Source organism: Montipora foliosa, chromosome 10 (genome assembly GCF_036669935.1).
Source record: "Montipora foliosa isolate CH-2021 chromosome 10, ASM3666993v2, whole genome shotgun sequence".
Taxonomy (NCBI): domain Eukaryota; kingdom Metazoa; phylum Cnidaria; class Anthozoa; order Scleractinia; family Acroporidae; genus Montipora; species Montipora foliosa.
The window spans coordinates 3,457,057-3,477,750 of NC_090878.1; the positions used below are offsets into that span (position 1 = coordinate 3,457,057).

The 20,694-nt window shown below is 38.3% G+C and overlaps 3 long non-coding RNA genes across 3 annotated transcripts; all 3 read right to left on the reverse strand.

The window, feature by feature from the left end:
- Positions 1-403: 403 nt before the first annotated feature.
- LOC137973301 (uncharacterized) lies at positions 404-2,143 on the reverse strand. The gene is made up of 2 exons (XR_011117202.1): positions 1,938-2,143; positions 404-1,170 (listed from the first exon to the last, which is right to left on the reverse strand). It is a non-coding gene; the product is annotated as an uncharacterized lncRNA (long non-coding RNA).
- Positions 2,144-7,489: 5,346 nt separating this feature from the next.
- On the reverse strand, positions 7,490-9,204 carry LOC137973300 (uncharacterized). The gene is made up of 2 exons (XR_011117201.1): positions 8,999-9,204; positions 7,490-8,256 (listed from the first exon to the last, which is right to left on the reverse strand). It is a non-coding gene; the product is annotated as an uncharacterized lncRNA (long non-coding RNA).
- Positions 9,205-14,796: 5,592 nt separating this feature from the next.
- LOC137973939 (uncharacterized) lies at positions 14,797-20,427 on the reverse strand. The gene is made up of 2 exons (XR_011117344.1): positions 16,260-20,427; positions 14,797-15,539 (listed from the first exon to the last, which is right to left on the reverse strand). It is a non-coding gene; the product is annotated as an uncharacterized lncRNA (long non-coding RNA).
- Between the last annotated feature and the right edge of the window lie 267 nt (positions 20,428-20,694).

The window sequence follows — 20,694 nt, forward strand, 5'->3', positions numbered from 1 at the left end:
CCAAGTTAAATAATGCTGACGTTAGAGAAGAGAGAAAAATCGAAGTACCCAGAGAAAATGAAGAGATGATATGTTTTCAACGGTGCATGACTTGGGAATACTCGGAAAAAAAACGAGTGTTTCTTTGAAGGAGTCAAACTTGCGACCTTCCCATTACTGCCTAGGATGCTCTACTATGCTATAAGAGACCGAGATAGCTTTGTAAAAGATAAAAAGTCTCTTAGAGCAGAATGGAGGGGATTCTCTTACTTGGAATGGCTTTTCAGTTGGGTGTCAAAAGTAATTTTGCAATTAAGTTGATCTTTCTGATTGGCCAAAATATCTTAAGCCTCGTTAACCTTAAAGAAATCGTGACTTGCTGTTCTTCATTACGTCGCACTTGGCGCCGATCGACTAGACACGCTTTCTTCCATTTCTCATAAGCAATCGTCGTGTTTTAATTGATTTGAACAATTTTACAAGACGTCATCACAGCATTTGGTTTACACAGACAGTTTTAAAATATGACATAACATTGGTTTCTTATGCATTTTTCAAAAAGAATTGTAATCATTTAATTAGTTTTGAGCGAGATCTTAAACACGAAGACGCACTTTAAAGGGGGTCGCTTCACGCTCTCCCTTTGCTCGAATTCATTCAAGCATGACTGATTATCCAAGATGACGATCAACAAACAGAAACAATGAGGCGGAACCCCTAAAAGATATTTCCAACTGGAGACGAAGGAAAGAGGAACTATAAAAAAAAGAGCAGCAGATAACATCTCATAACACATTAAGGACACATTGACATTAGTCGATTTTTTGTTCGCAAATTATCACAGAGCTCTGTATGGGACCACGGTTAAATTTTCTCATGGTCTAAGGCACCAAGCCTTTTATAGCGCGTCTTCGCGTTTAAAATTCTATGTTGGGATAATTTTATTTATTGTAGCATCTGAAAGTCTTATATAGAAATGTTATTTTTTCCTTCTATAATGACTTCAAAAATAAACTTGTTGGCCAGCTTCAGCATTCCGCATCCTTCAGATTTTATCGCCTGCATGATATAATCTCTGATTTGTTGCGGTGAATGACCTTGTTACCAGTCTCCTCTCGATCGCCAGGGAAGTTTAATTGGAATGTTACTTGGTCCCTTTTCTGATCTCTTGCTTGAGCTTGACTGAAGCATCTGAAAAATTGAATGAGAACCAGGTTCAAAATATTATTTAAACCAGGATTACCAGCCATTTGGCTGTTTTGGAAAAAATTCGAATCACCGTTTCTTTGACAATTTGAGGTGTTTTGCATCGCGATCTTTTTGGTATAATAATCCTCTATAATTCAAATACAGTAGTTATGGTTGTGCCACTTTAAATACATTACACTGCAAAATTTATCACTGGATTACACTTGGCATTCTGAGTTTTTCGAACAGCAGTTGACTGTCAAAGACTGAGAGGTCCCACTGTACACAAGTACAGAAATTTAAGGGATGTTGTTGGTTTTAGAAAAATAGACTTACATTACAGAATGTCAAGGCGTTTCTGAGTTCAATTTTCTTAGAAGCTTTCAGATAGACTGCATGTTAATCACTTTTACGATGGAAATTAGTTTTATCTGTACTTAATACTTGAACGAGAAATAGCGTTTTCGTTATTGGGACATTAAACGACAGGGCAGTTTCAACTGAGCGTTCATCACGCTATTTCGAAAGCAATGGAAGTTAAGATACATATCCTTCTCAGTGACTAGCATCATCAAACCAGCCAACTGAAAGATTTAGTTGCCCTGCCTCATCTTGAGAAAAGCCAGGTTAAACTCAAGTGACCAGTTTTTTGCATCGTAGTTTTGTAAACGGCTTTCCGTTTAAAAAGCGATTTTCGTGGCTTCTGTGACCCTGTGACAGTCAAAACTGAGTTTCGTCAAAGAAAAAAGTGTTTAAAAATTGAAGCTTACCCGCCAAAGGTTTCTTTTTCTTTTGCAATATTGTGGGTTGTAGCTACAATAATTGGTGTTCCAAAAAGTTGAAGCTACTTCATCGATCACCAACAAGCTCACTAACACAACAATCAGTGTCATCTTTAAGAAACAGGGAGACCGCTCCGACATGATTATGACTCTTGCAGGTTTCAGCAGCTAGGAGATCTTCGCTGCTGTTTTGCGGAAAATCAAGACGCTGTTCATCATTTTATATCCATTCACGACACCTGCCTGTTTAGCGGAAATGACCACTTTGAAAGGGATGGTATTTGATACAGATACTCTCCTCTGGAAACAAAGGCCTGTTAATGCATTAACGTATTCACCACATTCTAATGAAAGGCCAGCCGTCCGGCTTATGTGGGAAAAATTGAGTAATTTTCCGCGGGAAAGATAAAGTGTCATAGTTTTGTCAGTTTTTTGAGCCAGAGTTTCCAGTTTTAAAAACGGCCAGTTAAATTAAGTTTTTAAGTTGTATAAGCATTGATTTCATTTTGGTCTCGCAATTGGTAGCCTCAATGCAATAACCTGTTCTTTAGGAAGGGAAAAGGAAAACTATTTAATTTCCCTTGCTATAGAAAAGACAAAGTTTGATTGGAGAAAAAAAATCACGAAAACTGATTGAAGTGGGGCAAATAACTAGGTAGCAGCTGCAAGAATTGTTTGTCAAAGGATCAGAAGCACTTAAATCTAAGAATCACTGACGTCTTTCTAGCTAAAAGAAAACTGAATTCTCCTTTAAGTTTTACAATGCTTCAGTGTACCCCACGCTTATTTACTAAAGGTCATTGTCCGCAATAAAAGCGTGCCTACTTGTTCAGTTTTAACTGATTCTTTTTTTTTTTAGATAATACTTTTGAAGTAACTGTGCGTGCCAATTTTGAGCTGGTAATTTATTTAATGGGTTCAAATAATTCTTGGCTGTCACATTACCTGAAGACTGTGCAGAGTTGATCACAGATCCACTTAAGGTGTTCGATTCGTTCTCTGTCTTTGTTGAACCCATAAGTTACCAGAGAATTTTCCATTTGGTTTCAGTGTTCTACATAACAGCACACTTGGTAAATATTATTTTAGAAATGCAGCTCACTTTGATTTCTGCTCGACGGGCGACAGATTGTTGTCGAAGTCCATTACTCGTCGCTTTTGAGATTCCAGGTGTTGGTTTTCACCGCCTGCGTAGTTTATCCAACTGACTTGTTTAAGGATCCAGTAAAACGCCATTCGCGTTACATGACTTTCGACGCCATTGCAGGCTAAGTTAATGATTCTACTGTGTCCACCAGAGAAATCTACGCAGTTCCACTACCCTCTCGATCCTAAGAAAATACGCGCAGAAGGCTCTATGCACAAAGATACCACTTACCAGGGGAGTGACAGGCAAGACTTTTACCGACACGGAAGGAAAAAAAATAATAACACCGAACAAATGCCCTCCATTTCTAGACTGGGATTGCCTGCGGCAACCCAGTAAAAAACAACGAAATTAAAGACAGATTCCGACTGGGTTTGCGGCAACCCAGTAAAAAGCCGATTCTGGGAACGAGAATGGTGGGCACTTTGACACGTTCATCGCCTGTATTTTTTGACAAAGGTGGTAGTTGAGGAGGATTAGGGGACACTTCATGACGCTTATACCTCACACATCTCATTACCCGCAAATCTTCTCGACTTTCCCAATCCATTTGACACCATTTTATGGACGGTGCCTACTATTGTTATTGCTCATACGTTATGCGCATCTCAAGACACTCGGGTTTGCTATGGGTGATGCTTACTAATACAGGGTTATTTTAATTTGCGCGGCTTAAAACTATGTGGAATGCATAATTAAGCTTCAATCTGGAAAACAACGCCTTACATCGCTTTGTATTTTGAAGCTTTTTACAAACATTGTTGATTAACTATGTTTGAAAAATGCGTGGTTACCCCCCATTTTCTTTTTGGTTTTCAATAATTAACAATTATTCGCCGAAGGCGGAGTGATTATCGGTGAATATTCACCGATAATCACTGAGCCTGAGGCGAATAATTGTTTTACTATAAATATACAGGTGATTATTTCAAAAAAGAGAAAAAAAAAAACATTTCAACGCGAAATCATCTTCACTTACAGTGGCAAAACGACTAGTGGCAGCCATTTTGTCCGTCGAGGTGATTATTGGCTGATAATCCGAGATAGCGAGCCACTGAGAGTGCGCGATTTTGTATAATCACCTGTGTATTTATACTAACACTTGTTAAGATCTCCTTTTTCCGCATATTTATGAACTGCGCAAAAATAGCTTTGAATTAGTAGGCACTGTCCTTAATTGTCTTAATCCGCCATCCACACAGCATTACAGTTTGTTCACTTGGAAGTGAAGTCACCTGTTAAAATCACTTGAAGTTCTCTGTGTCTCTATGATTTCTCTGAAAACGCTAAACCCTGTCCGGCCAGACCGGTCAGTTTGCAAAGAAAATGCAACAATTTGAAGGAACACTTGTATGATAATCTCTCGCATTCTTCTGGAGGAGTATATATGATTCTTGAAGTGTGTTATGGGATTGTGGAGTTTGACCTTCCAAATGCCTGGTCTGTTCGGTCAGTTCTGTAAAGTGGAAAGCATCAGTTAGATTAAATGCGCAAGAACGAAACGTAACATAACTTCTTTACATGAAAAAGTTGACGTAACGGCAGTTTTTGTGCGATTGCGGAGTGTGGCATTAACATTCTGTATCCTCAGGATTCACAAGGAGAAGTTGCCACTGGAAAGAGATTTTAGCTGATTTTCAAATGTGGCTTTAGAGGGTCGGTGGTCGATTGATCAAGTATCATGACGGTAGCTACCATACTTAATTAAATTTCGAGATGCTCCTTTCGGATAAAATAAGCAGATACCCTTCCTCAAAAGGAAGGACAATGCCGGGCAAATTTCAATATTCAGAGACTAATGTGTATTGATGAACAATGCAACAATAATGGGGTAATCGCCATTCTTACGAAAAACACGTCAGTTGACAAACCCTGTCGTGAATTTGCCATCCATTGGCTTACAAATATGTTATGAAATACCACCTCTCCTTCTCTTTCCGAGTGCGGAAAGGCCTAGATAGAAAAATGGTGAAACTCTTCGTCGAAAATTCTGCGGCATTTACACGCAAACGGGAAACCAATTTGGGTGGACACCGGTATTAACCATTGATGGCACGCAGAGAGCTGCTGTGGTCTAATGATGACCTAATTTGTTTCTTCCATGAAGATGCGTTTTAAAGCCGCCTGATTAGATCGTCGTTCAGGGCACTCCTCTCCCCACCCACAGCCATTTCTTTCAGTCGTATCATGAAATGAGGCTTTCAGTCAAGCAAGACTGTCAAGCCACAGGATATAATTTGGGATAAAAAGTAAACATGCAGGCAGTCACAGGAAGGGCTTCTTGGAGCCAACTTGTGATTTCAAGAGATCATCCAGAAGCGTACTACGTCCATGCTAGGTATACATCGTGGCATAAAAAGCAACTTTAGATAATTTCTTGATAAGTCTCTTGATCTCAAAGGTAATAATTAATTATGTATGGTTTATAATTGGTCGGATAGGTCTGCTTTGGCGGGAAAATCAGTCTCGATCTCCTTAGATCTTTCCTGGGGACCGTTTCTTGAAAGTCCCGCAAGTTTCCGGGCCATTTTCGAGTATCGCAAACTCTCCTGTATCTTGAGAACGGAGGGTTTTTCAGTCATCAAACTCCACAATGATTTTGTTTTTTGTTATGTTGAAAAGATTTTCAAAGATCAGCTTATCAAAACACGTGGATTGCAGTTTCGTCTCCTTGAAAACATGTTAAAAAGACCAGCTTTTTAAAATAAGCGGATCGCAGTTTCACAAATGGCTATATGGCCCGAAACGTTTTCGGAACTATCAAGACACGGGTCACTGTGGTTCGGAAAGAGCCAAAGATCATTACTGTCGATGCTAAACGAAAGAATAGCGGGTTCTGGTGATAAGAATGTCTTGTGGCTTAGTCAGCCGGACGAGTTTGTTCTACTTTCTCGAAATGACAGACCTAGGGCGACAGTCTTTATCCGTAGACGTTCTCTGCCCACTGGATCCCTCACCCATCGAAGAGCACATTTCACTGATCATAAATCACAGAGCAAAAAATGCCTTAATGATAAGAATTTTCATCGGAGTGAGTGAATTTGTAGCCGTTCCTAATGAGTAAGTTCTCGTTCTCAATTCTGACGGATCGAATCCCCATCATGCTCTCTGAGGACGATAAAGGCCTTGAAAGGCATAAAAGTTGTTTGCAAAAATAAGTGTATCTTTCCTCTCGAAAAGTAGTAGCATCAAGAAGTCCATTCTTATCTTAAGACTTCCAAAAGGACACGTAAATTCATATACGCAGGCTCGTGAAATTCTGACCGGTTCCATTACAAATCAAAAAAATTCTAAATAATATGAGTTCTTTTTTCAATGCTTTCAAGTGAACTTGGTCTTTCTTTTCGCGTCTATTCCGTTTCGACGAACCCGAGGCCAGAAAAATAGACCTTTTAAAAGATATCTATTAAATTACTTCAAATAATAGGCATGTTCTAAAGGAGGATGTCAATTTACGACAAGAGGAAATCTACTTCTCTCTAACTTCTAAAGTCAACATTCAACCAAGTTAAGTAATGCTGACGTTAGAGAAGAGAGAAAAATAGAAGTACTCAGAGAAAATGAAGAGATGATATGTTTTCAACGGTGCTTTTGCTCGAATTCATTCAAGCATGACTGATTATCCAAGATGGCGATCAACAAACAGAAACAATGAGACGGAACCCCTAAAAGATATTTTAAAGGAGGGTGTCAATTTATGACAAGAGGAAATCTACTTCTCTCTAACTTTTAAAGTCAACATTCAACCAAGTTAAATAATGCTGACGTTAGAGAAGAGAGAAAAATTGAAGTACTCAGAGAAAATGAAGAGATTATATGTTTTCAACGGTGCTTTTGTTCGAATTCATTCAAGCATGACTGATTATCCAAGATGACGATCAACAAACAGAAACGATGAGACGGAACCCCTAAAAGATATTTTAAAGGAGGGTGTCAATTTATGACAAGAGGAAATCTACTTCTCTCTAACTTTTTAAGTCAACATTCAACCAAGTTAAATAATGCTGACGTTAGAGGAGAGAGAAAAATCGAAGTACCCAGAGAAAATGAAGAGATGATATGTTTTCAACGGTGCATGACTTGGGAATACTCGGAAAAAAAAACGAGTGTTTCTTTGAAGGAGTCAAACTTGCGACCTTCCCATTACCGCCTAGGATGCTCTACTATGCTATAAGAGACCGAGATAGCTTTGTTAGAGATAAAAAGTCTCTTAGAGCAGAATGGAGGGGATTCTCTTTCTTGGAATGGCTTTTCAGTTGGGTGTCAAAAGTAATTTTGCAATTAAGTTGATCTTTCTGATTGGCCAAAATATCTTAAACCTCGTTAACCTTAAAGAAATCGTGACTTGCTGTTCTTCATTACGTCGCACTTGGCGCCGATCGACTAGACACGCTTTCTTCCATTTCTCATAAGCAATCGTCGTGTTTTAATTGATTTGAACAATTTTACAAGACGTCATCACAGCATTTGGCTTACACAGACAGTTTTAAAATATGACATAACATTGGTTTCTTATGCATTTTTCAAAAAGAATTGTAATCATTTAATTAGTTTTGAGCGAGATCTTAAACACGAAGACGCACTTTAAAGGGGGTCGCTTGACGCTCTCCCTTTGCTCGAATTCATTCAAGCATGACTGATTATCCAAGATGACGATCAGCAAACAGTAAAAATGAGACGGAACCCCTAAAAGATATTCCCAGTTGGAGACGAAGGAAAGTGGAACTATAAAAAAAAGAGCAGCAGATAACATCTCATAACACATTAAGGACATATTGCCCTTAGTCGATTTTTTGTTTGCAAATTATCACAGAGCTCTGTATGGGACCACGGTTAATTTTTCTCATGTTCTAAGGCACCACGCCTTTTGTAGAGCGTCTTCGCGTTTAAAATTCTTTGTTGGGATAATTTTATTTATTGTAGCATCTGAAAATCTTATATAGAAATGTTATTTTTTCCTTCTATAATGACTTCAAAAATAAACTTGTTGGCCAGCTTCAGCATTCCGCATCCATCAGATTTTATCGCCTGCATGATATAATCTCTGATTTGTTGCGTTGAATGACCTTGTTACCAGTCTCCTCTCGATCGCCAGGGAAGTTTAATTGGAATGTTACTTGGTCCCTTTTCTGATCTCTTGCTTGAGCTTGACTGAAGCATCTGAAAAATTGAATGAGAACCAGGTTCAAAATATTATTTAAACCAGGATTACCAGCCATTTGACTGTTTTGGAAAAAATTCGAATCATCGTTTCTTTGACATTTTGAGGTGTTTTGCATCGCGATCTTTTTGGTATAATAATCCTCTATAATTCAAATACAGTAGTTATGGTTGTGCCACTTTAAATACATTACACTGCAAAATTTATCACTGGATTACACTTGGCATTCTGAGTTTTTCGAACAGCAGTTGACTGTCAAAGACTGAGAGGTCCCACTGTACACAAGTATAGAAATTTAATGGATGTTGTTGGTTTTAGAAAAATAGACTTACATTACAGAATGTCAAGGCGTTTCTGAGTTCAATTTTCTTAGAAGCTTTCAGATAGACTGCCTGTTAATCACTTTTACGATGGAAATTAGTTTTATCTGTACTTAATACTTGAACGAGAAATAGCGTTTTCGTTATTGGGACATTAAACGAGAGAGCAGTTTCAACTGAGCGTTCATCACGCTATTTCGAAAGCAATGGAAGTTAAGATACATATCCTTCTCAGTGACTAGCATCATCAAACCAGCCAGCCCTTGAGAAAAGCCAGGTTAAACTCAAGTGACCAGTTTTTTGCATTGTAGTTTTGTAAACGGCTTTCCGTTAAAAAGGCGATTTTCGTGGCTTCTGTGACCCTGTGACAGTCAAAACTGAGTTTCGTCAAAGAAAAAAGTGTTTAAAAATTGAAGCTTACCCGCCAAAGGTTTCTTTTTCTTTTGCAATATTGTGGGTTGTAGCTACAATAATCGCTGTTCCAAAAAGTTGAAGCTACTTCATCGATCACCAACAAGCTCACTAACACAACAATCAGTGTCATCTTTAAGAAACAGGGAGACCGCTCCGACATGATTATGACTCTTGCAGGTTTCAACAGCTAGGAGAAATTCGCTTCTGTTTTGCGGAAAATCAAGACGCTGTTCATCATTTTATATCCATTCACGACACCTGCCTGTTTAGCGGAAATGACCACTTTGAAAGGGATGGTATTTGATACAAATACTCTCCACTGGAAACAAAGGCCTGTTAATGCATTAACTTATTCACCACATTCTAATGAAAGGCCATCCGTCCGGCTTATGTGGGAAAAATTGAGTAATTTTCAGCGGGAAAGAGAAAGTGTCATAGTTTTGTCAGTTTTTTGAGCCAGAGTTTCCAGTTTTAAAAACGGCCAGTTAAATTAAGTTTTTAAGTTCTATAAAAATTGATTTCATTTTGGTCTCGCAATTGGTAGCCTCAATGCAATAACCTGTTCTTTAGGAAGGGAAAAGGAAAACTATCTAATTTCCCTTGCTATAGAAAAGACAAAGTTTGATTGGCGAAAAAAATCACGAAAACTGATTGAAGTGGGGCAAATAATTAGGTAGCAGCTGCAAGAATTGTTTGTCAAAGGATCAGAAGCTATTAAATCTAAGAATCACTGACGTCTTTCTAGCTAAAAGAAAACTGAATTCTCCTTTAAGTTTTACAATGCTTCAGTGTACCCCACGCTTATTTACTAAAGGTCATTGTCCGCAATAAAAGCGTGCCTACTTGTTCAGTTTTAACTGATTCTTTTTTTTTTTAGATAATACTTTTGAAGTAACTGTGCGTGCCAATTTTGAGCTGGTAATTTATTTAATGGATTCAAATAATTCTTGGCTGTCACATTACCTGAAGACTGTGCAGAGTTGATCACAGATCCACTTAAGGTGTTCGATTCGTTCTCTGTCTTTGTTGAACCCATAAGTTACCAGAGAATTTTCCATTTGGTTTCAGTGTTCTACATAACAGCACACTTGGTAAATATTATTTTAGAAATGCAGCTCACTTTGATTTCTGCTCGACGGGCGACAGATTGTTGTCGAAGTCCATTACTCGTCGCTTTTGAGATTCCAGGTGTTGGTTTTCACCGCCTGCGTAGTTTATCCAACTGACTTGTTTAAGGATCCAGTAAAACGCCATTCGCGTTACATGACTTTCGACGCCATTTCAGGCTAAGTTAATGATTCTACTGTGTCCACCAGAGAAATCTACGCAGTTCCACTACCCTCTCGATCCTAAGAAAATACGCGCAGAAGGCTCTATGCACAAAGATACCACTTACCAGGGAAGTGACAGGCAAGACTTTTACCGACACGGAAGGAAAAAAAATAATAACACCGAACAAATGCCCTCCATTTCTAGACTGGGATTGCCTGCGGCAACCCAGTAAAAAACGACGAAATTAAAGACAGATTCCGACTGGGTTTGCGGCAACCCAGTAAAAAGCCGATTCTGGGAACGAGAATGGTGGGCACTTTGACACGTTCATCGCCTGTATTTTTTGACAAAGGTGGTAGTTGAGGAGGATTAGGGGACACTTCATGACGCTTATACCTCACACATCTCATTACCCGCAAATCTTCTCGACTTTCCCAATCCATTTGACACCATTTTATGGACGGTGCCTACTATTGTTATTGCTCATACGTTATGCGCATCTCAAGACACTCGGGTTTGCTATGGGTGATGCTTACTAATACAGGGTTATTTTAATTTGCACGGCTTAAAACTATGTGGAATGCATAATTAAGCTTCAATCTGGAAAACAACGCCTTACATCGCTTTGTATTTTGAAGCTTTTTACAAACATTGTTGATTAACTATGTTTGAAAAATGCGTGGTTACCCCCCATTTTCTTTTTGGTTTTCAATAATTAACAATTATTCGCCGAAGGCGGAGTGATTATCGGTGAATATTCACCGATAATCACTGAGCCTGAGGCGAATAATTGTTTTACTATAAATATACAGGTGATTATTTCAAAAAAGAGAAAAAAAAAACATTTCAACGCGAAATCATCTTCACTTACAGTGGCAAAACGACTAGTGGCAGCCATTTTGTCCGTCGAGGTGATTATTGGCTGATAATCCGAGATAGCGAGCCACTGAGAGTGCGCGATTTTGTATAATCACCTGTGTATTTATACTAACACTTGTTAAGATCTCCTTTTTCCGCATATTTATGAACTGCGCAAAAATAGCTTTGAATTAGTAGGCACTGTCCTTAATTGTCTTAATCCGCCATCCACACAGCATTACAGTTTGTTCACTTGGAAGTGAAGTCACCTGTTAAAATCACTTGAAGTTCTCTGTGTCTCTATGATTTCTCTGAAAACGCTAAACACTGTCCGGCCAGACCGGTCAGTTTGCAAAGAAAATGCAACAATTTGAAGGAACACTTGTATGATAATCTCTCGCATTCTTCTGGAGGAGTATATATGATTCTTGAAGTGTGTTATGGGATTGTGGAGTTTGACCTTCCAAATGCCTGGTCTGTTCGGTCAGTTCTGTAAAGTGGAAAGCGTCAGTTAGATTAAATGCGCAAGAACGAAACGTAACATAACTTCTTTACATGAAAAAGTTGACGTAACGGCAGTTTTTGTGCGATTGCGGAGTGTGGCATTAACATTCTGTATCCTCAGGATTCACAAGGAGAAGTTGCCACTGGAAAGAGATTTTAGCTGATTTTCAAATGTGGCTTTAGAGGGTCGGTGGTCGATTGATCAAGTATCATGACGGTAGCTACCATACTTAATTAAATTTCGAAATGCTCCTTTCGGATAAAATAAGCAGATACCCTTCCTCAAAAGGAAGGACAATGCCGGGCAAATTTCAATATTCAGAGACTAATGTGTATTGATGAACAATGCAACAATAATGGGGTAATCGCCATTCTTACGAAAAACACGTCAGTTGACAAACCCTGTCGTGAATTTGCCATCCATTGGCTTACAAATATGTTATGAAATACCACCTCTCCTTCTCTTTCCGAGTGCGGAAAGGCCTATATAAAAAAATGGTGAAACTCTTCGTCGAAAATTCTGCGGCATTTACACGCAAACGGGAAACCAATTTGGGTGGACACCGGTATTAACCATTGATGGCACGCAGAGAGCTGCTGTGGTCTAATGATGACCTAATTTGTTTCTTCCATGAAGATGCGTTTTAAAGCCGCCTGATTAGATCGTCGTTCAGGGCACTCCTCTCCCCACCCACAGCCATTTCTTTCAGTCGTATCATGAAATGAGGCTTTCAGTCAAGCAAGACTGTCAAGCCACAGGATATAATTTGGGATAAAAAGTAAACATGCAGGCAGTCACAGGAAGGGCTTCTTGGAGCCAACTTGTGATTTCAAGAGATCATCCAGAAGCGTACTACGTCCATGCTAGGTATACATCGTGGCATAAAAAGCAACTTTAGATAATTTCTTGATAAGTCTCTTGATCTCAAAGGTAATAATTAATTATGTATGGTTTATAATTGGTCGGATAGGTCTGCTTTGGCGGGAAAATCAGTCTCGATCTCCTTAGATCTTTCCTGGGGACCGTTTCTTGAAAGTCCCGCAAGTTTCCGGGCCATTTTCGAGTATCGCAAACTCTCCTGTATCTTGAGAACGGAGGGTTTTTCAGTCATCAAACTCCACAATGATTTTGTTTTTTGTTATGTTGAAAAGATTTTCAAAGATCAGCTTATCAAAACACGTGGATTGCAGTTTCGTCTCCTTGAAAACATGTTAAAAAGACCAGCTTTTTAAAATAAGCGGATCGCAGTTTCACAAATGGCTATATGGCCCGAAACGTTTTCGGAACTATCAAGACACGGGTCACTGTGGTTCGGAAAGAGCCAAAGATCATTACTGTCGATGCTAAACGAAAGAATAGCGGGTTCTGGTGATAAGAATGTCTTGTGGCTTAGTCAGCCGGACGAGTTTGTTCTACTTTCTCGAAATGACAGACCTAGGGCGACAGTCTTTATCCGTAGACGTTCTCTGCCCACTGGATCCCTCACCCATCGAAGAGCACATTTCACTGATCATAAATCACAGAGCAAAAAATGCCTTAATGATAAGAATTTTCATCGGAGTGAGTGAATTTGTAGCCGTTCCTAATGAGTAAGTTCTCGTTCTCAATTCTGACGGATCGAATCCCCATCATGCTCTCTGAGGACGATAAAGGCCTTGAAAGGCATAAAAGTTGTTTGCAAAAATAAGTGTATCTTTCCTCTCGAAAAGTAGTAGCATCAAGAAGTCCATTCTTATCTTAAGACTTCCAAAAGGGCACGTAAATTCATATACGCAGGCTCGTGAAATTCTGACCGGTTCCATTACAAATCAAAAAAATTCTAAATAATATGAGTTCTTTTTTCAATGCTTTGAAGTGAACTTGGTCTTTCTTTTCGCGTTTATTCCGTTTCGACGAACCTGAGGCCAGAAAAATAGACCTTTTAAGAGATATGTATTAAATTACTTCAAATAATAGGCATGTTCTAGGAGGGAGGAGGATGTCAATTTACGACAAGAGGAAATCTACTTCTCTCTAACTTCTAAAGTCAACATTCAACCAAGTTAAATAATGATGACGTTAGAGAAGAGAGAAAAATCGAAGTACTCAGAGAAAATGAAGAGATGAGATGTTTTCAACGGTGCTTTTGCTCGAATTCATTCAAGCATGACTGATTATCCAAGATGACGATCAACAAACAGAAACGATGAGACGGAACCCCTAAAAGATATTGTAAAGGAGGGTGTCAATTTACGACAAGAGGAAATCTACTTCTCTCTAACTTTTAAAGTCAACATTCAACCAAGTTAAATAATGATGACGTTAGAGAAGAGAGAAAAATAGAAGTACCCAGAGAAAATGAAGAGATTATATGTTTTCAACGGTGCTTTTGCTCGAATTCATTCAAGCATGACTGATTATCCAAGATGGCGATCAACAAACAGAAACGATGAGACGGAACCCCTAAAAGATATTTTAAAGGAGGGTGTCAATTTATGACAAGAGGAAATCTACTTCTCTCTAACTTTTTAAGTCAACATTCAACCAAGTTAAATAATGCTGACGTTGGAGAAGAGAGAAAAATGGAAGTACTCAAAGAAAATGAAGAGATGATATGTTTTCAACGGTGCTTTTGCTCGAATTCATTCAAGCATGACTGATTATCAAAGATGACGATCAACAAACATAAACAATGAGACGGAACCCCTAAAAGATATTTTAAAGGAGGGTGTCAATTTACGACAAGAGGAAATCTACTTCTCTCTAACTTTTAAAGTCAACATTCAACCAAGTGAAATAATGCTGACGTTAGAGAAGAGAGAAAAATCGAAGAACCCAGAGAAAATGAAGAGATGATATGTTTTCAACGGTGCATGACTTGGGAATACTCGGAAAAAAAAACGAGTGTTTCTTTGAAGGAGTCAAACTTGCGACCTTCCCATTACTGCCTAGGATGCTCTACTATGCTATAAGAGACCGAGATAGCTTTGTAAGAGATCAAAAGTCTCTTAGAGCAGAATGGAGGGGATTCTCTTACTTGGAATGGCTTTTCAGTTGGGTGTCAAAAGTAATTTTGCAATTAAGTTGATCTTTCTGATTGGCCAAAATATCTTAAACCTCGTTAACCTTAAAGAAATCGTGACTTGCTGTTCTTCATTACGTCGCACTTGGCGCCGATCGACTAGACACGCTTTCTTCCATTTCTCATAAGCAATCGTCGAGTTTTAATTGATTTGAACAATTTTACAAGACGTCATCACAGCATTTGGTTTACACAGACAGTTTTAAAATATGACATAACATTGGTTTCTTATGCATTTTTCAAAAAGAATTGTAATCATTTAATTAGTTTTGAGAGAGATCTTAAACACGAAGACGCACTTTAAAGGGGGTCGCTTGACGCTCTGCTTTTGCTCGAATTCATTCAAGCATGACTGATTATCCAAGATGACGATCAACAAACAGTAACAATGAGACGTAACAAGATATTTCCAACTGGAGACGAAGGAAAGAGGAACTATAAAAAAAAGAGCAGCAGATAACATCTCATAACACATTAAGGACACATTGACATTAGTCGATTTTTTGTTCGCAAATTATCACAGAGCTCTGTATGGGACCACGGTTAATTTTTCTCATGTTCTAAGGCACCACGCCTTTTATAGCGCGTCTTCGCGTTTAAAATTCTATGTTGGGATAATTTTATTTACTGTAGCATCTGAAAATCTTATATTGAAATGTTATTTTTTAAAATAAACTTGTTGGCCAGCTTCAGCATTCCGCATCCTTCAGATTTTATCGCCTGCATGAGATAATCTCTGATTTGTTGCGTTGAATGACCTTGTTACCAGTCTCCTCTCGATCGCAAGGGAAGTTTAATTGGAATGTTACTTGGTCCCTTTTCTGATCTCTTGCTTGAGCTTGACTGAAGCATCTGAAAAATTGAATGAGAACCAGGTTCAAAATATTATTTAAACCAGGATTACCAGCCATTTGACTATTTTGGAAAAAATTCGAATCACCGTTTCTTTGACAATTTGAGGTGTTATAATAATCCTCTATAATTCAAATACAGTAGTTATGGTTGTGCCACTTTAAATACATTACACTGCAAAATTTATCACTGGATTACACTTAGCATTCTGAGTTTTTCGAACAGGAGTTGACTGTCAAAGACTGAGAGGTCCCACTGTACACAAGTATAGAAATTTAAGGGATGTTGTTGGTTTTAGAAAAATAGACTTACATTACAGAAGGTCAAGGCGTTTCTGAGTTCAATTTTCTTAGAAGCTTTCAGATAGACTCATGTTAATCACTTTTACGATGGAAATTAGTTTTATCTGTACTTAATACTTGAACGAGAAATAGCGTTTTCGTTATTGGGACATAAAACGACAGGGCAGTTTCAACTGAGCGTTCATCACGCTATTTCGAAAGCAATGGAAGTTAAGATACATATCCTTCTCAGTGACTAGCATCATCAAACCAGCCAGCCCTTGAGAAAAGCCAGGTTAAACTCAAGTGACCAGTTTTTTGCATCGTAGTTTTGTAAACGGCTTTCCGTTTAAAAAGCGATTTTCGTGGCTTCTGTGACCCTGTGACAGTCAAAACTGAGTTTCGTCAAAGAAAAAAGTGTTTAAAAATTGAAGCTTACCCGCCAAAGGTTTCTTTTTCTTTTGCAATATTCTGGGTTGTAGCTACAATAATTGCTGTTCCAAAAAGTTGAACCTACTTCATCGATCACCAACAAGCTCACTAACACAACGATCAGTGTCATCTTTAAGAAACAGGGAGACCGCTCCGACATGATTATGACTCTTGCAGGTTTCAGCAGCTAGGAGATATTCGCTTCTGTTTTGCGGAAAATCAAGACGCTGTTCATCATTTTATATCCATTCACGACACCTGCCTGTTTAGCGGAAATGACCACTTTGAAAGGGATGGTATTTGATACAAATACTCTCCACTGGAAACAAAGGCCTGTTAATGCATTAACTTATTCACCACATTCTAATGAAAGGCCAGCCGTCCGGCTTATGTGGGAAAAATTGAGTAATTTTCAGCGGGAAAGAGAAAGTGTCATAGTTTTGTCAGTTTTTTGAGCCAGAGTTTCCAGTTTTAAAAACGGCCAGTTAAATTAAGTTTTTAAGTTCTATAAGCATTGATTTCATTTTGGTGTCGCAATTGGTAGCCTCAATGCAATAACCTGTTCTTTAGGAAGAGGAAAGGAAAACTATTTAATTTCCCTTGCTATAGAAAAGACAAAGTTTGATTGGCGAAAAAAATCACGAAAACTGATGAAGTGAGGCAAATAACTAGGTAGCAGCTGCAAGAATTGTTTGTCAAAGGATCAGAAGCTATTAAATCTAAGAATCACTGGCGTCTTTCTAGCTAAAAGGAAACTGAATTCTCCTTTAAGTTTTACAATGCTTCAGTGTACCCCACGCTTATTTACTAAAGTCATTGTCCGCAATAAAAGCGTGCCTACTTGTGCAGTTTTAAATTCTTTTTTTTTTCAGATAATACTTTTGAAGTAACTGTGCGTGCCAATTTTGAGCTGGTAATTTATTTAATGGGTTCCATCATATTAGACAGTCACTTTACGTATCACGTTTCAGAATTGCTACAAATTTCAGAAAAATACTGAATAAGAATTGACAATCTGTGGCAAGTAAAAATTGATTGCGCAGTCACTATTTTCCTCCGATAACTGGCTCTGCGAGAACAGGCAATTCATCGGCTTCGCTAAGCCGTCTTCCTGTTTTTATTTTTAAATGAATATCATTTCAATTTTCATTCATATTGTGCATGCAATGATGCAACAACTTATATCGCAACGCGAATAGGAAACAGTGCGTTGACAGGAACGGAACTCTGAAGACGTCAAAGAGAAGGAAATTGAGGAAGTTGAACTGTGCCGATATAAGGTATACAAAATTAGCACACTGGAACTGACGCGGATTTTCTAAACCAAACATCGTAAACAATTTAGCAAGTTTTAAAAAAGCGTGAAAAAAAGTCGAGGATTAAACTGCAATGAAATCATTTTAACATGAAATCTTACGCAGTTTCAGTTACATTTGTCGATAAATCCTTTCTAATATTCTTTCAAAAATGTTGTAAATAAATTATACATACATCTACATGCTCTTATCAAGCGTTCGTATTCTGAAATTTATTCCTCTGCAAGCTGCACATATAAGAAAATTGTTCGCTAAAATGGAGAAATTAGTAAATTATGAATAAGAAGCGCAGAAGGCTATGACAGTGAAAATCATTATGAATAAGATAAACAATGACTAAGACAAACTGATATATTCTCAAGTTAAACGTTTGCAGTTTTGAACTAAGCTGGTTATTATTATTATTATTTTTCGTCAAGTTCCTAACTTTCTCTCAACTCGATCATTGTCCATATTATTTCGGCAGCCTCTTACCACATTGTAATGAAAGCTTCACCTACCTTATTTGGTTTACATAACGGAATATTGATGTTCAGGCCTCGGTTGTTCGAAAGGTGGATAACGCTCAGGGGCACCCAACGTCAATTTTCGGAAAATATCTGTTCGGAAGACGATTTGAGATCTAGAATTTTCGGAAAATTTGTTGTAAAATTTCTTGCTTGCCTGCCTGTCCTAGGATTCTCGAACATCTCAAAAATGGTATAATTGCCCATTTTAAACGAATTTTTACCCTGAAAAGGTCTCCTAGAATTTTCGGGAGCCTTTTTTCTGGCTGAAATTTTCGAAAAGGTTAATTTTGATCCCTAGAATTTTCGGATCACTAGACTTTCACCTAGGAGATCCGAACAGATAAAAAAATTTAGGGGATAAAAATGTGCCTATATCTACCGTTTAAATACTAAAATACGTTTAACAAGGCTATGTTTAAGTTGTTTTGAACTATATTCTCGTTGGGTGCCCCTGAACGTTATCATGGCACTCTAGTGGATAGCGCTATCTACCCTTCGAACAACTTGGGCTACTAGGTCTTGTTACTCCCTTGGAGTGATATCTGAAAAAACGTAAACAAGAACATCGACGACGACGTGGCTATGAAACCGTTATGTAAAGGTTATAACTTCCAATTATTGAAGTCATTTCGTGATTATTCCAAGTCATTTGGTATGTGTGTTTAGAGAGAAATTTTACAATTTATCGCCGGGTTTTCAAGTTCTCTAGAGACCTCTTTCATAATGGCGGCCAAATAAAATATTCCCAGTTCTGTTTTAATACTAATAATACTTTCTACCCTCGCTAAGACGAGCAATTTGTTCCAAAATGATGGCAATAAGTCTAATTGACATGAATACAAAATAATGTGGAGGAGGTCGCCATGTATGAAGTGTTCTTTGATTATTTTCCATCGCGGCGAGGAGAAAAACGGTGAACGGAAATGTACCAAAATATAAAACGCCCGTGCGGAGCATGCAGAGTTATTGTTTTTGATGATTAAACAAATTGTTTTGTGATAGTAGTCCTCGCTTAAGTTCTCTATTACGCGCTTTTCCTACACCCTGCCAAAATGCTCTTTGGAAGTCACGTATCAGGTGGGTTCATTCCAGAGACGTAAGAAGGCTTTGAACTCTACTCTGAATGTGAACGGGATTTATTTTAGTTGAATTACCCTACTTTGTAACCCTAGAAAGAAGAAGCCGAAGAACAATCTCAAGTCTAGTTTTATTTCCTCGAATGCGTGGTGATCTGGCGTCAAGTCATGACATGGCGATTTTCTCCTGCATTGCGTGCGGTCAACTGCTGTACATGTGGAGTGGTACCCCAATCCCTCAAACTCTTAATCGCGTTGGACTAGTTAAACTATGTTTCAAGTAAGGATAAAGGGGTTTAGCTTCTAAAGAAACTGTGGCGCTGCGGCAATGGGGAACCGTACCAAAACAGAGAAATGGGTTAAGCACCTGGGTTGATATGGTAAATTGACCACCACAAAGAAATTCGGGAACTACAAAGGGCTAAGGGCTAACACTCAAAACGTCAGCTTTCGAATTTCTTTATGGCGGGCAAATTACCATATCATCCCGCTTGATAAATTTCTGTGTCAGTTTCCAGTAGTAATGCTCAAATCATTTGCGCTTTGCATCTCTTCAGTACGATTTACAGATGCGTCCCCCAGAACAGGTGATAAGCCAAAAACACCGCGGACGACTTTCACAGCTCTTCTCTTGATATTTCTTAAGTTCGACGCAAAAAGTCAACTAACTTAAAACTCTGGCCAACAGCAAAGAAAATGAACATCCAAACCTCGTTTCTGTTTATCTTTTCCCCGAAAACTTATTACTTCCTAAAGTTGAAAACTACTTCCTGTCATGAGGAAAATCAAATAAAGAAACTCTAAAGTATTTTCTTATCTTACGGAGTCTTCTTTCATTTTTAAGGTTTGAGTCTGTAGGTGAAACACACTCACACAAAAAAAGGATATTTTTGAGCCTATAGATTAAAGATTTTCCTTTGAAGGTTAATTAATCAACAAACCTAGAGAAGTTTAGAGCTATACCTACTGCGAACTGCAAGTTGCAGCTGTTTCTTAATACTGACGTACAATCTGTAGCAACCAACGAGACGTACAATAAAATACAATTGCTAAAGGGAAATTACAGTTAGTTCATACCGATAACCTTCTTTTTCCCGAGTTTTCTTCTGCAACTCATTGGCAAAATAGCCGATTTTCACATTCTGAGATTGAACAAAGGAAAACCACGATAACCTTGCAGACGACAAATATCAGGCTAAAATTTGCTTTTCTGACGAAAATCAATCTGGCATATTTGATTTGAGTCTCTAGCCTCTGAACAGCTATCTGGGAAGTTCTGGAAAGAAATAACATAAGGTGTAATATAGGTTTATAATTAAGCGAAGAAAATTACTTTCCTTTTTCATTTACCTGACACTATTGGGGGTATGACGAATGCCTGATGGGAATGAATGAGGAAGTCATAAGAATGTTTTTTAATTTACATTTAGTCATGTCTTTTGCCTTAGGTTATGGTATAATTTCTTTCTCTTTCCGTCCGAGCGGACTGGCATTGCTTTCTTACATTAGGATGTCATCGATATACGCCCTTCACAGAATGA